General features: G+C 45.4%; 1 protein-coding gene across 7 annotated transcripts in view; it reads right to left on the reverse strand.

Moving 5' to 3' along the window:
- The window catches only part of ZHX3 (zinc fingers and homeoboxes 3), a 115,817-nt gene that overhangs the window by 29,033 nt on the left and 70,365 nt on the right, over window positions 1–16,419 (reverse strand). The gene's annotated exons all lie outside the window — the stretch shown is intronic.

A 16,419-nucleotide genomic window follows, 5' to 3' on the forward strand; every position in this document is an offset into this window, starting at 1 on the left:
TAACCATCCTACCACCACTGCTAATACTACCAGAAGTCGATCCAGAAAGAAGTTCTGGTTTCTTTCCCCCCATACACACAGATAAGAAATTCAAGGCGCAGAGGTGAGGTGACTCGGGGCACAAGGGAACACTGCTGGAATCTGGCAGGACTGGGATTCTTTCATCACGAGGCCATCTGGGGACATATTTTACAGTTCTGATGGAACAGTTCTTGGCTTTCTTCCCCTTCGACTTCTATCTTCTCGCCATTTATTTTTCTTCCAGTTTTATTGATATCATTGATATACAGCACTGCGTAACTTTAAGATGTACAGCCTAATGATCTGACTTCCTTACAGCATGAAATGATGACCACAGGAAGTTTAGTGAATATTCATTATCTCATACAGATGCAACATTAAAGAAAAAAATAATTTTTTTCCTTGTGATGAGAACTCAGGATTTTTTTCTCTTAACAACTTTCATATATAACGCAGAGCAGTGTTCATTATATTTATCATGCTATACACTGCATCCCTAATTGTTACTTCTCTCGGAACTAGAAGCTTGTCCCTTCTGACTGCCTTCATCCTGGTTCCCCTCCCCTCACACCCCCACCCGCCCTTAAGGAGGGAACGTTTGGGTTTCTCGTCCTTTATTACAGCCATGCCACATGGATCACAGCCCTGTGACGCTCCTATAGGCTCCAGAGAGTCCGGGTGGGGATAGCACCTGGGGCCCTTCCCAGCCGCTAACATCTCCTTACCCAGGATCACAGTCCTTGTGAGATCTTCTCTGAACACCGTTTTTAAACAACTAAGTCAGCCCCCAGCCTCCCCCATGATCAGTCCTCTATCACAGTGATCTCGTTGGCTCTTTTGTATCACTTACCAAAATTTGTCATCATATCTCTTCTTGCTCACTCATCCCAGTTGGCAGTAAGCTCGACAAAGTCAGCGCCTAAGCCCCCAGTGTCTTCAGCACCCAGCACAGGGCCTGGCACACAATCATGACTCGCAGTGAATGAAATGGACGAATCGATTCATTGCAGTCATTCTCGGCAACTGGGTTGCTGAGAATGGAGTTAGCAACTCTAATTCAGACAGAGCTGGGTTTGTGTCCCCCAGCCCTGCCACTGTGGACTGTGTATTCCTGGGCAAATGACTGGATTCCTCGCTGGTAAAATGGAGACAATCCTGCCTACCTCACAAAGCCAATACAACGTTCGGGGAACTGGTAAGGAGTGCACAGGACAGCTTAGCTGCCACCTCGTTCACAGCGAGCCCTCAGTAACTGTGGCAGTATGGCTGCCCTCATTCCACCGCCTTCCCCTGGAGGTCGGCCACTGGAGGCCGGCAACTAACTGAAGCAGCAAAAGGTACCTCCACTGCTTAACCCTGCTTGCTTTTTAAAAAAAAAAAAAAGAGTTGTGGTTAAACAAAACACATAACACAAAATAAACCAGCTTAATACTATGAAGTACACAGGAGGATTAACTAGGCGCACATGGTTATACATCACATCTCCAGCCCTCTTTTCATCTTGCAGAACTGAAACTCTATACCCACTGACCATCAGTGACTCCCCTCGCTGCGTCCCCAACCCCTGGCAGCCACCCTTGTTCTCTAAGAGTCTGACTGTTTTAGGTGTGGACCTGTGTTTCTGGGACTGGCTCATTTCACTTAGCATTGTGTTCTCAAGGCTCACCAGGTTGTACCACGTGACGGGATTCCCTTCCCTTTGTAAGGCTGAATAATACTCCACTGTGTGTGGAGACCAACTTTTATCCATTTATCTGTTGGCAGACATTCGCGCTGCTTTCACCTTCTAATACTGTGAAAATTCTGCTTCATAAGAACATGGATGTACAGATCTCTCTGTGCGTCCTTGTTTTCAATTCTTTTGGAGAGAGATTGCTTTAAAAAAAGAAAGAAAGAAAGAAAACAAGCCAAGCTCTCCACAATCCAATCATGCCAGTGGAGCAGCACCAGTCAGAGCGGTCATATCTGCCTTCGCGTTTCAGCTCTCGTCACCAAACTACCTCTGTCCCAAGACTGCTCCCTAGGCCTTTCTAATGTCCTCCAGGTTCCTCTACTTTCAAGTCAATTCAGGAGGCCAAAATTTGAATTTATATCTTTGTCAAGAAGACAAGGAAGGTATTAAGCTTTCCCTTCTCCCCTTTGTTGGGAAATCTCTAAAAAGGATATTCTGAGGAACAAAAGGCCTCAGCACCTGCACCTTCTCTAGTCTATAAAGCAGTAATGGGAGTCAGAGTGCGGTGACAGTGAAAAACATAAAATCCCTACGATTTATTCACAACCACTGTCAAACCAGGAACAAAACACACACCTCCCTATTTCCATCTCAGTCCTCTTCCTATGATACCTGAGCGTGGACACACACACAAACACACTTCACTACTGGTATACTCAGGAGCGTGTTTGGGGAGGCCTAACTTCTGTTGTGAATTAGTAAACATTTATTTTCCTTCCATGAGATTTCAGGAGCCTAAATCAAAAGTTTCTAAGAACTTCTCTTGATGGTGTACACGAGAAAAGATGTGATGCGCCTACCATCATAAATCTGGTAAAAGTTGTATCTGTTTATCTGTTTTCAAACAAAAGGCTGCTTTAATATTACATGGTGGTGGTATGTCTATGATAATCTTGGACAACAGAAGTTCACCTGACTTGACTTAGAATACCCGGGAGCTCTCCGAAGAACAGCGATCGTCCCCTAACGGGCCCTCTCCCACCCCTACCCCCACGGCCAGCTCCCACTGCCACACTTGCCCAGCCTCCTCCATCAGTCAGTCTTCGGCACACTGCAGGCCCGCTCCCTCCTATTCTGCTCCAACTGCAAGTCACAGTCGAAAGGCTCCTTCTGACTCCCCCACAGGGAGTCTCAGAGTCATTCAGGACCTCCAGGAGGTTAAAACCACACCTCCTCACGCTCCCCGCGAGGGAAGGAACTCACCCCTATCTAGCTCTCTGCAATCTCCGGCCCCCACCAGGTGACTTCCAAATTGCCCCTGCCAGCGGTAAACTACTGGCTAAGCTCCAAATCTATCACTTCCAAGGCCACTGGTCCTTGCAGTTTCTTTAACACTAGTGTCTACCTCCCCTCACCTCGGCATTCGTCCCTCAAAACAAAACAAGCAAAACAAAAAATTCAGCCACCGTGTGCTACTGCCTCGATCTTCATCTCATGTCTCCTCATCCACCCAGATTTCCAAGCAATAGATCTGATCTCCAAGTCACTCTTGTGTCCTTCACACAGCCCTCTCCCATCCTCCCCTTACCCAGCTGCCATCAAATCTTACAACTGGAAGAATGTTTCAAAGCTGACCTCTGTCATCACCCTTGTGACACACAGCCCAGGGGTCAAGTGAATGAACTCTGGAGCAGGACAGGCCTGGTCATGTCCTGATGCTGCCTCCTGTGACCTCAGGGTCTCTGGGCAAGGTGCTTGGGCCTTCGACATCTCCCTTCCTCCTCTGAAAGTGGACAGAGCAGTCTCCATCTTTCAGAGTTGTTACAAAATGAAGGTGTGGGTAAGGGGTGAAACCCCATGTGTGACACCTAGCAGGTGCCCCACAAACGATGGCTGGGGCATCATCCTCATGTCTTTTACCCCACTGGTGCCAGTCTGCTCTGGCCTGGAGTCCCGCAGCTGCCCTTAGCTCTTTCCCCCTTCAGTATGCATCTAGCACAGCCACCAGGCTCATTATCAAAACTCACAAATCTGTTCATGTCACTCCTTTGTTTAGAAAATTTCTGTGGGCTTCTTACTTCCAATGAGAAGATTCTCCACATATGCCGTTTGACACTTCAGCTACCAGTCACATGGGGCTATTCAGCACTTCAACTGTGGTGTGTTCAAATTGAGATGCATTGTTAGGGTAAAACACACTAGATTTGAAGAGTTTGTACAAAACGAACGTAAAATAACTCATTAATAATTTTCTTTAATAGAACAGAGTTCTTTATTTGAAGCAGAGATGGAATAAATGCTGCTTTAGTATCTTTTAAATCACGTTTAAATTACCTTTTTATATCAACATGCTTACATTTTTTTATTTAATATTTTTTATTTATTTGCCTTAGTCTCTTGACTTATATCTCCTTTTTTGTTCTCTTTTCCCAACTGTAATGTCTATGGTCTCAGAAGTTAAGTAAATCTTTTTTAGAAGAAGGATTTTTAAAAAATATTATGGTAAAGTATGTGTTTACATATAAAATTTACAATCTTAACCATTTTAAGTATACCATTCAGGGCCTTTAAGTACATCATCAAGTACATCACATATGGGTGTGAGGGTTGGACCATAAAGAAGGCTGAGTGCCAAAGAGTTGATGCTTTCAAATTGTGGTTCTGGAGAAAACTCTTGAGAGTCCCTTGGACAGCAAAGAGATCAAACCAGTCTATCCTAAAAGAAATCAACCATGAATACTCATTGGGAAGACTGATGCTGAAGCTGAAGCTCCAATACTTAGGCCACCTGATGCAAACAGCCAACTCATTGGAAAAGAGCCTGATGCTGGGAGAGGTTGAGGGCAAGAGGTGGAGGGGGGTGACAGAGGATGAGTGGTTGGATGGCATCACCGACTCAACAGCAAGAGTCTGAGCAAGCTCCAGGAGATAGTGAAGGACGGGGAAGCCTGGCAAGCCGCAGTCCATGGGGTTGCGAAAAGTCGGACATGACTTAGCGACTGAACAAGTGCATTCACACTGTTGTGTAACTATCATCACCATCCATCTTCAGAATTCTTTTCACCTTGCAAAACAGAAATTCTGTCCCCACTAAAAGTAACTCTTAATTTCCTCTCCCCTTAGTCCCTAGAAACCACCATTCTACTTTATGTCTCTATGAATTTGACTTTTCTAGGTACCTCATATAAGTTCACCCACATAGTATTTGTCCTTTTGTGACTGGCTTATTTCATTTAGCATCATGTCTTCAAGGTTCATCCATGGTTGGAGCAGGTGTCAGAACTTCCTTCCTTTGTAAGATTGAATAATAGACCCTTGTATGTATATAACACATTTCATTTATCCATTCAGCATTCATCGAACACTTGAGTTGCTTTTGGCTACTGTAAATAATGCTGCTATGAACTTGAGTGTACAAATATCTCTTTGGGTCCTTGTTTTCAACATTTGAGAGTATATACCCAGAAGCAGAATCACTAAATCTTATGGTAATTATACATTCAGCTATTTGAGTAACTTTCATATTGTTTTCCATAGTACCTGCTTCATTTTACATTGCTACCAACAGTGACAAGAGTTCTAATTATTCTAGATCTATGCCAACAACAACAACAACAACAATGCCAACATTTGTTATTTTCTGGGTTTTTTGATAGTGGCTGTCCTGAAAGTGTGAGATGGTATCTTACTGTGGTTTTGATTTGCATTTCCCTAATAATTAGTGATGCTGAACACCTTTTCAGATGCTTATTAACCATTTGTATAACTTCTTTGGAGAAATGTCTATTCAAGGCCTCTGCCCATTTTATTTAAAAAATATTTTTTATTCTTAAATTGTGAAGGTATGATAACACATTCATAGGAGACTTGGAAAATACAGAATGAGGTCACATATAGTTCCACTATATATTACAATTATTTTTTAAAGTGGCTAAATTAAGATTTTTAGTTGGAATTTCAATATCAAACTCTCAAAAATTAAGAGAATGATCCTCTGCCCATTTTAAAATGGGCAGTTGAGTTGCAGGAGTTCTTTATATATTCTGGATATTAACCCCTCATTAGATATATGACTTGCAAATATTTGCTTTTATTCCATAGGCTGGCCTCTCACCCTATTCAATGTGTCCTTTGAAGCATAAAAGTTTTTAATTGTGATGTAGTAGAGTTTATTTTTATTTTGCTGCCTATGCTTTTGATGTTATATTCAGTAAGTCACTGCTAAATCCAATGTCATGAAGCTTTTCCTCTGTGTTTTCTTCTAAGAGTTCCATAGTTTTAGGTCTTAAAATTAGGTTTTCAGTGCATTATTAATTAATTTTTCTATATGGTAAAAAAAGCAAGGGTCCAGCATCTCTCTTTTACATGTGAATATCCAATTTTTCCAACATCATATGTTGGAAAGTCTCCCCTTTCCCATTGAATATTTGGTCTTAGCACTGTTGTCAGAATCATTCGACCACATGTGTGAGGGTTTATTTCTGGGCTTTCTATTCTCTTCCATTGGTCTCTATGTCTTTGGTAATAATTTTTAATATTAAATACATATTTGAAATAACGTTGAAATAATATTCTTTATATATTAGGTTAAATACAGGCTTGAAATTAATTTTACCTGCTGCTTACTTTTCAGTGTAGCTCCTCAAACATTTTAAATCACACATGTGGCCTGCATTACATTTTCTCTTAAGACAGTGCAGCTCTGGATACTCTGAACTCAGGCCACCAGGCAACAGCTGACGCTGGGGATTCAGAGACAGTCTGCGCGCTCCCCTTCTTCTGTGTTTGTCATTACTGTGCTTAGGGAGCAGGAGAGCAGAGTGGTTGAGAAGTCAGGTTTCTGAATCAGGGGCAATCTTCAGCACCTGCTCTGCCAATACAACAGCCACTAGCCACTCATGCCCACTGAGCACCTGAAACATGGCTTGGCGCAAATGGAGATGCACCAGAAGCACACCATTCAGACTAGATTTCAGAGACTGAAAAAAGTTTTCAGGTACCAAAAAAAGTGACATAAAATATCTCAGTAATGACCTTTATATGAACTACATGCTGAAGTATTAATATTTTTGATAGAGTGGGTTAAGTAAAATATATTATTAAAATGAATTCAAGTTGTGGGTTAGTTTTTAATTGTTTTTAAGAGCAGTTTCAGGTTCACAGAAAAACTGGGAGGAAGGTATAGATATTTATGTATCCCCTATTCCTGGTAGCCCATTGTCAACACCCTCAACAGATGGTACCTTTGTTACAATTGATTAGTGTACAAGGACATATCATTATCACCCAACGTCCACAGTCTACATTGCGGTTCACTCTTGATGTTGTACATTCTGTGGGTTTGAACAAATTTATAACATGTATCTACCATTATAGGAACCTACAGAATAGTTCTGCTGCCCTAAAAATCCTCTATGCTCGACCTGTTTATCCTACTTCCCCCAGGCCCCAGCAACCACTGATCTTTTCACTATCTTCATAGTTTTGCCTTTTCTAGAATGTCATGTTAGAATCATATACTGTGCAGCCTTTTTAGATGAGCTTCTTTCACCTAGTAATAAGCATTTACAAGGTTCCTCCATGCCTTTTGGAGGCTTGATGGCTCATGTCTTGTTTATTTTTTTGAATGCTGCTCCTATAATTTTAAAATGATATTTGCAGTTCACATGGTATTTCTGTTGGATACTTGTTGGCTTGGAAAGGGCAGTTTTCAGAGTCCAGCTTCTCCCTGCTTCTTAAGCCACTCAGGTTCAAGCCTGGTCACCACTTGCTCCCTACCCTGTGACACGTCAGCCTCCTTACCTTCATGTACTAAACTCTTTTTAGCTTCCTTTTCCCTGAAGACTAATTCATGTGCAGACCCAGTTCAAACATGACATGTTCAGTGAAGCCTCTCTAAATTTCCATTAGACCCGAAGTCACCTTTTACAGCATTTTGTACTTTATATTGTAAATTTTTATGTGTCTGATTTCCCTTTCAGATTTGAGCTCCTTGAAGCTAGGGTTATTGATCTTTGGGTTATTGATCTCTGGCACAGAAACGGACACTCCATAGGCACTCACAGATGCTGAGTGAATAAATGAGAGAAGGAAGCACAACAAAATTCAGATTATCCTCCAGTAAGAGACAACATATCCACTTAAACATCATTCAGCTCAGAAAAGTAACTTAAATGCAACAAACCAGGCTGCAAAGGTGTACCAATCAACAGATAAAATTATTTACAAACTAAAATTTGGGTTTTTTTTTTAAAGTCAAATTAACACTGTAATATTTATAAAGTACATCACAATTAAGAGACGGTAAACCAGTCCCGAATGGTTAGCAGATTCTGACTGGCCTGGAACAGGGGGACTAGCTATGGAAACTGAATGGTTAAAACCACATTCCATATCCATTAGCTGAGAGTCCATACCCCACCAGAATAGAGGCCCTGAAACTCAGCCTTTGATGTAGCTTCCAAAGAAAGCCACCAAGATGATTAAAGGGTTGGAAAATGAGATTTATGGGGAATGGCCACAGGAACAGAGACAATTTTGCCCAGACAAGAGAAGAGGCTGAAGGGCGACTTAATAAGCATCTTCAATCATTGTTACTACACAGATGATGGTGACCAGATGGTCTCCATTTCCACCAAAGAAAAGGATACTGAAACAGACTTAAGCTGAAGCATGAGAAGTTGTCTAGTTTTACAGAAAATTTAATGGCTAAGAACTAGCACACAGTAAAGCAGACCAGCAAGTGCGTGCTATTGTCTTTATTACGCTAAGAAAGCAGCAAGTGGGAAGGGTTTGTTCAGGCCTTCAACAATCCTTTGTTGAGGGCAAATTCTCAACTGGCTGATCATCAAACAAATCATGTCATGCACAACCACATGAAGAGAAAAGAAAAGATGCGAAAATCGAAACACAGCACCCTCTGGTGTACATACTGACCTTCAATCAAGGGAGATTCTTGATATATATCAGTATTTCTCAAAATATAGGGTCCAGACCATGATAGAGTCTAGAGAAACTTCTCCCAGGCTGGCCCTAATGTTCTTTTAACCGCTACATCCAGCTGAATCAGTCACCTCTCTGCACTTCCCCCTTCCATACCAGGAAGGCTATTACACAGGCAAACTCCCTTCTGTGAACGGTGAACACGGCTGCATCCCAATCATGCTTGAATGCCAAACTCAGACTGAGACATCAATTGGCACATGAACATCTTATGCTGTGGCATGACGATTCTGTCTGCCACATCATTTGAGTTCTGCCCTACATCCAGGAATATGTTACACATGAAAGTTAGGGATCACCCAAATGGGATGCTTTTCTGATATGTCCCCCTGCTCTGCCACAGTGTACACGGCCCTTCCTTTCCGATCTCTCTGTCTCCTGAAAACCAGCAGGCCACCGTTTGCATCTTCCTAGGCTGAGTGCTCCAGCACTGTCCCAATGGACCTTCCTTCTATTGTTAAGTACAAAAGACGTTCTACAAGCTCAGAAAGTTGGAGAATCAGTCAGGGATGTTTTGAGGTCCTCCCCACGTCTCTAGTTATCTTGTGCTCGGTGGAACCTCACTACACAACATGTATACTTCATTCACGTGACTCACGATGGTGTGTCCTAGAGGAATACAACACAGGCCCTGTATCCAAAAGCCACAGCCCAGTGTGGGGAGATGGATCAATACAGGTGTCAGCCACTGAAGCTCAAAGCTGTAAGTGCTCACAGAGCAAAGAAAACAAGCAATGCAAACACCGGAGAAGTACGATCCAGGTGTTCCTTAGGACAGGAGCGAAGAGCTGACGTCCTGTGGGAGAAGGTCTCAAAGGGCGAGAGGCATTGTCCATGCAAGGGAGGCAGGGGCACTCTAAGTGTAAAGATCTCATGGTCCCAGGCCTGTCACCACCGGGAGAACCGAGCGATGTGACCCACCTCTCCTCCTGTCCCAGGGCCTCCGTGAAGAGGAAGAACCTCCTCAAGGCTGTACCTAAACCTGACCTCTGTACGTCATGCAAGGTGTGTATCTACATGGCCACAGACAGAAACGAGGCAGACCTGATGAAGGCGTGAACAGGCTGGAGTGGAGAGCACAGGAGCCATGGCATCGGGCTGGCAAGTTCCAACGGGAATTCCCGACACCCTCCTCGGCCCCCACTCTGTCCCAAAGAGCCCCAGCCTTGCTCCGGGACCCTCCCTGACAGCACGGTGACAACACACTGTGACTATGGATACAGGCCTCCCCTGAGACTGTGGGCTGAGGCAAGAGCGGTCATTGTGTTACCACTACGCCTCCACCACTCAGCACATCTGGAGCTCGAACAAACTGGCTAATAAACTAGGCCATCAGCTCGTGTGCATGACAAGGGTTAAAAGCGCAGAGCCCTGGACCAACAATTCCAACACCTTCCCCCACACAGTTCACCTTACATTGTTCTTCCTCCTAGGTTCTCCATCGTCACCTGGTTCAGGCTCTCCTGTTCTTTCATTTTATCCTCACAAATCAACCCTGAGCCTCCAGCTGAGGAAAAGGCGCACATATCTGTGCCCCACTTCAGAGCAGCCTATGTCACACAGAAAAGCCACCAACCACAGGGGTGACAGGGAAGTGGCTTCCCCCGCATGCAAAAGAATGCACACTTAACCTCCTCACGAGGGGAAGAGAAACCCAGCCCGATTACAGTGCAAAAACAGGTCACTGCCTGAACACAGCCCTGCGGGTTACTGGCAGCCGGGCCCCTTCTGCCTCTGACTGACTGCAGTGTCACAGGAAAGTGGCGGCAGCGTCTCAGGATGAGGGCTCCATGGCCAGCTGGCCGCCTCGGCCTGGCCTTCCCACTGGCATTCTAGAACTGTGGGCAGCTCAGCAAGCCTCTGGCGCTGCTGACGTGGAACGGCCAGAGATGGTAAGTTGTGTCCTGAACAAACTAGGAGACAATTCAAGGTTGTCCTTAGGATAAGTCTCTTTCCCCTGTTTTCAGCCATACTTCATTCAACAGGAAAAAAGAGAGGGCACTTGGTTAGCTTGCTTATGCCAATGTGGAGCCAGCAGCAGCCTCTTTTCCATGAGAAAGTCACAATTTTGAATTACTGTAATGCTTTATTTGCAGCAAATTCTCTGGGTGTACATGACTGGGAGGGGTGTCAACATTTTGGTTCTATGCCAAAAAAAAAACAAAACACACACACAAAAACTGCTGTGGACTGCTTTTAACAAAAGGCTGAGAATGACTGGTCAAGAATCAAAGGAAGAACAGAGAAGATGGGAGTTCCCTGGTGCCTGGTGGTTAGGATGCACTGCTTTCAGTGCTGTGGGCTGGGCTCAATCCCTGGCTGGGGAACTGAGATACTGCCAGCTATACAGCTCCACTCCCACACCCACCCCCACCAATAAAAGGAGAGAGAAAGGAAAAGGGCATGTAAGCAACACATTTTATTAGCAAACAGCATTTTTAAAAATATCAGTGATTGACATTTATTAAACGTGGGTTCAGAGGACTCTTCTGGCATAATAATTTTTAAACAGAGTTTCCATATAAATACAGCCCTGGCTCAGACAGTATCTGGTGTACATGCCTTTTCTCGCTAAAGAACAGCAAGGTCTCTGAGGTGAGGGCTCAGTGCTGGACCACTCAGCTTCAGGATGGTCATGTGCATACAGTGGGCATCTATTAAACACACCTGTTAGAGGAGAGTCTGCCGACAGGGTCCTGCTTTACCAGCAGAAAATGGGGGACTGTAATTACAAGCGTTCCCATTCTATACCCAACTTGTTGCCTGGGTGCGAACCTCAGTTTGGGTCCCTTGATACTAAAGGGCTCAATACCCAGTCCTTGCTTATATCTATGGAGAACTCATAGCTGCAGGGCCTGAAAAGTCAAGCTAAATCTTAATGCTGACATCTAAATAATATTAATCCAAACTTACACCTCAACTGTTTCCAACAGACACTGAGATAATTAGCAAGACTGAACAGAAGGAAAACTGAGTGATAAAGGATTTAGAGAAAGAACTAGGAGACAGAAAGGGAGTGATGGGGGGACGGGTAAAGAGACAGAGAAAGAGAAGGAAAAGAAGAAAGAAAAGGGAGAGAAGGAAGGAGGAAAACACCTAAGCAATGGCTTCTTTACCAGAAAACATTTCCACAGAAATTTACATGATTGTTTAATATCTATTCATGTGAAAACACATCACAAAAACCTAGAAATTCAATAGCTCTACCTAAATTTGTATTTCATTAATCAAAACCTTCTGATGAATTTGAAAAATACTAATAACATAGGCAAGGAACTTCTTTAATTTACCGAAATACATAAGCATCTCACACTTTACCCAAATGGAGCCCTCTAAACCTGGCCCCCCTCCTCCAAGGTAGAGTCTTGGTTCATAGATTAGAATCACTAATACATGTAGAATAGAAGGAAATGTATCTACAAAGTACTATTTGGATTCTACAGCACAAGCAATAAAACTCGGATTCACAATGGCTTTCATGATAAGGGGGCTTACTGGCACACCGACGTGGGCAGCCTGGAGGGGGCTTGCTTCAGCGGCCCTGGGATGCAAGCCAGGGCCTGCTCTGTCTCTAACAAGCACGTGCCAGCCGCATCCTCAGGGCAGCTTCCCTGGTCACAGCAATGTGGCTACTGCAGTCCCAGGCTTCAAGTCTCCACACTACCCAAAGAACGGAGAGAGGGCTGGCTTTGGGAAGACCTCTCAGAACACTGAGGAGAGCCTTCTTCCTAAAGTCCTCAGCAAACGATCGGAAGGCCTCCTGACCTGGGTCCCAAGCCTAGCACTGGACCAACCAACCCCTCAGCCGCCCTGGGCACTGCCACGGGGTTGATCACTGTGGTGACCTGCGAGGGTTGGCTGAGTGATCTTAAACACTCAAGGGCCACCCCTGGGCTGAGAGGGACCAATCCCACTCTACCAGAGGACAAAAACCAATGTGGTTTGCTATGGAGGGAAGTGGGGAGGTAGAAGAGGTGGGGAGGAACAGGGACAATTATAAAATCCTCCACACCTCACCCAGTGCTGAATTTGACTCAGATCCCCAGTGTCGAGGGCAAACAGGAAAGTGCATTCTGGGTGATACTTTATAAAAATGAACCTTTATTCCTAAACAAAGACTAATTCCCTTGGAGGTAAACTCAAGAAGAAACATGTCTCCGAACTCCATGTAAGGGAAAATAGACAAAGGTGAGAGAGCAGTCTAAGTTTAGAAAGCCACGGTGAAACCCCATCAAATAGGTCATTATTACACTGATTTTAGAGAAGGCAGACGTAAATCGAAACCAAGTGAGGTTATTTCAGCAGAGGGCTGCGGTCAAACGGTCCAGATGCTTCTCTTCAAATGACCTAACTTACTCAAAGAACAGAGACTGGCTAGTCTTGGACTCTTTCTTATATATTACATTTCTAAAAATTAGCTAACTCTCTTTAAAAATATGATCTCTAGAGTTTTTCGAGTGATTGTCATTATCAGATTATCCTCTCAGAGTATGTGTGTATGCACCTGTGTGTACCTGTCACCTATTCTGAATAAAACATTTGTGTGCTCAGTTCTGTGCTAAGAGACAGGGTGAAAATGAAAGGATTAAAGGCCACATCTCTGCCCCCAAAGAGTACAACCACCGCTCCCACCACTGGCTCAGTATTTGTGAGGCACTGTGCTAACTGCTTTACATTTATTTCCTCATTTAATTTAATCCTTACAATAATCACAGGAGATAAAGTATCATCAACGCATTTTCCAAATTGGGAAACCAAAGTTAAACGGCTAAGTAACTTGATTCAGGTAATACAAGCAGCAGGCCACAGCTGGGATTCACACCTAGAGCTTCCTGATTCCACAGCTGCACTCTTAACCCACAGCATAAAACATGCTGGAAGCGTGGACAGTATAAGACAGTGCACTAGAGTGAAGAGCTCAGTCCTGGGATGAAAGGCTGAGTCCCCAGGATTCTGAGGAAGTCAAGGATGGCATGTGGTGTCAGGATGAGCCATCAGGTGGGGCCATCAGTTGTGTGAGCTGATGCCCAACTGCTAATATACCATCTGTCCCCTGCCCTCAGACCCATGGCCAGCTCCTGGAATGTCTCTTCAATGTCAGCCACTGATAAAAATGGAAGGCCAGTGACATTTGTGCAGGCCTTATGACGTTTCACAGCTATCTCCAAGGATGGAATGAGTTCCGTCTTGCGGTGCAAAGATATTCTCTCTGTTCCATAAATAAGACCATACATTGAGGAATTAGGGCTTCCTGGTGGCTCAGACGGTAAAGAATCTGCCTGTAATGCGGGAGACCTGGGTTCTATCTCTGGGTTAAGAAGATCCCCTGGAGGAGGGCATGACAACCCACTCCAGTATTCTTGCGTGGAGAATTCCATGGACAGAGGAGCCTGGCAGGCTACAGTCTATGGGGGTCACTAAGAGTCAGACATGACTGAGAGACTAAGCACATTGAGGAATTAAGTCTCTAACTCTTTGGGCAAATACTAGATGTTATTTCCACAGCTGAATATTCACATGATTTTTATAACCCTAGCCCCAAGGAGTACGTGAAAACGGGCTTTAAAATTTTTTTTCGCTTTTATTTTTTTCTTTGGATAGGGCAACAAGTACACAGGATACAAGAATCCAAAGTACAGAAGGATATATGTGAAAACCACCTTTAAAACTCATGAGATCAACTGTCACTAACTTCTTAGCACTGTGGCAAAGTAAATGTAACATCAGGTCTGAACAAAGTGTAACACTACTTCCTCTGTGCTGGTCTCTGTGCTCCAGAGAGGGATGGGAGTGGACGGAGGCAGTGTCCCTCTCACGCCTCAGCAGCCCCTTTACCAGGCAGCTGACTCTGGTTACCTCAGGGCAGGGTGGACCTCCCAACCTCCAGGGTAAGTACCCTTGTTTCACGGGCCCCGGTGTTCCAAGCAACAGAGCAGTATCTCCGAGTACAGCAGGGAGTCAGGAGCCTACGGGACTCCTCTGCACTCACGGAACCGGGGAGGCAGGAGGATCAATCCTCTAGTCCTCTGCAGGGAACAGGATGCCCTGGCAGGGCGGCTCCCCGTTCCCGTGTAAGGAGCAATGGTGAGGTGTGCTCTCAGGGGGATGAGAGACCCCTGCTATCAGGGGGATGGGAAACAATTCTGTCTTCAGGGTCACATCTGGGACGTGGAATCACTTTCAGTCTCAACCCACACTTGACTGATCCCTCTGTACCAGGTCCTGAGCTAACATCTGTTCACGGCCACAGATAGTCCTGGGAAATGGACTTTTTATCTCTACTTACTTGTGTGGACGCCAGGGCTCAGGCGAGTCAGGTCTGTGGTCACAGATCTGGAATGTTAAGAGTAGGGACCAGACCCAATCTCCTGAGGCCAAGTCCAGTGTTCATTCCATGTTGTGCAAGGTTTAGGGCCTTGGAATATTATTATATAAACTGGGGTTTGGATGGTCATCCTCATTATGACCTCAGGCTCTCACTCTACTTTCTAAAGCGGGAGAATAAATCATGTGAAGGGGGGTGTTTGAAGGCCAAGGGCGGTTAGTGTTGTAGGGAATGCACAAAGCCGTGTGGAAACCCAAGGGGGAGGATCAGCTCGGGCTGAAGTAGGGATGGGAAGACCTCATACAGGTGAGGCCACCCTCTGGGGAGGGCCTTTGGGGGCTAACAAAAGCCCCTACAAGCGCAGACACAGAGAGGAAGGCTCAGAGAAAGGGACTCGGGCAGGAAACACCTGCCAGTGGGGCTTCTCCACCTGGGAACTGACGGCGGCGACCAGGTGATTCTCTGTCCTGGGGGCTGCACTGCAGGACATTTAACCACATCCCTGACCTCTATCCACTAGGTGCCAGCGGCACTTCCCACCCCGTGTGACAATCAAAAATCAAAGAAGTCTCCCAACACGGCCAAACATCCCCTGATGGGAAGTATACCTACTTAGACGGCAATGTGCCAGCAACTGGGGCATGGCTGGCTGGGAGTCTGGGGAGGAGCAGAGAAAGAAGGGGCAGCCACAGACCAGACAGGAGAGGGAACAGGTGCGTGCCCCAAGCATCCTTTCATCAGCCCCAGCAGGGACGACAAACAGGGCCAAACGTGACCCCAAGAGGAGGTCCTCTGAAGGATGCCCAGCAGGATGCTGGTTGGGAGAAGAATGCTTGCAGGAGGAGTGCAAGAACTCTAGACCAGGAGACTGGCAAAGGGCACCCTTACTCCCGTCTCTCTTCTCTCCTCCTAGAGAACTGCAGCAAGAGAGGAAGACACGGAGAAGCTATGGGAGTGTGGAATTCCCAAACCTGTCTGGGAGCCATGAGGGAATCTGGAGCAGGAGAAGGAGTGAGCTGCGATTCACCTGAGACAGCAACGTTGTCCTGCCCTTCCAGGCCACCTGCCAACCCCACACCTCTCACCCCAGGACCACAGTCACCTGGGAAAAGCACAAAGGGACTCGGATACTCATCCTGGGAGCAGAAGGAAAAAGGAGATGGGGGGTGAAGACAAAAGAATTTTCAAGTTCAAGAAAGATGCACTGACCGAGTTCACAAAGGAGATGGTGTCTTCCAGCAAAGTGACAACAAAGTAGAACGGGTCTGGGGGCGGGGGTGGGGTGTTGCGAGGAAAGGACAGAGGCAGAGAACGGGAACACGAGGAACACAAGGCCCAGCGGGTACCAGTCCCGGGTGAGGCCGCCGCGTAAGGGACCGCGTTCAAGTCTCACACCTCG

The sequence above is a fragment of the Odocoileus virginianus genome, chromosome 9, assembly GCF_023699985.2.
Source record: "Odocoileus virginianus isolate 20LAN1187 ecotype Illinois chromosome 9, Ovbor_1.2, whole genome shotgun sequence".
NCBI lineage: Eukaryota > Metazoa > Chordata > Mammalia > Artiodactyla > Cervidae > Odocoileus > Odocoileus virginianus.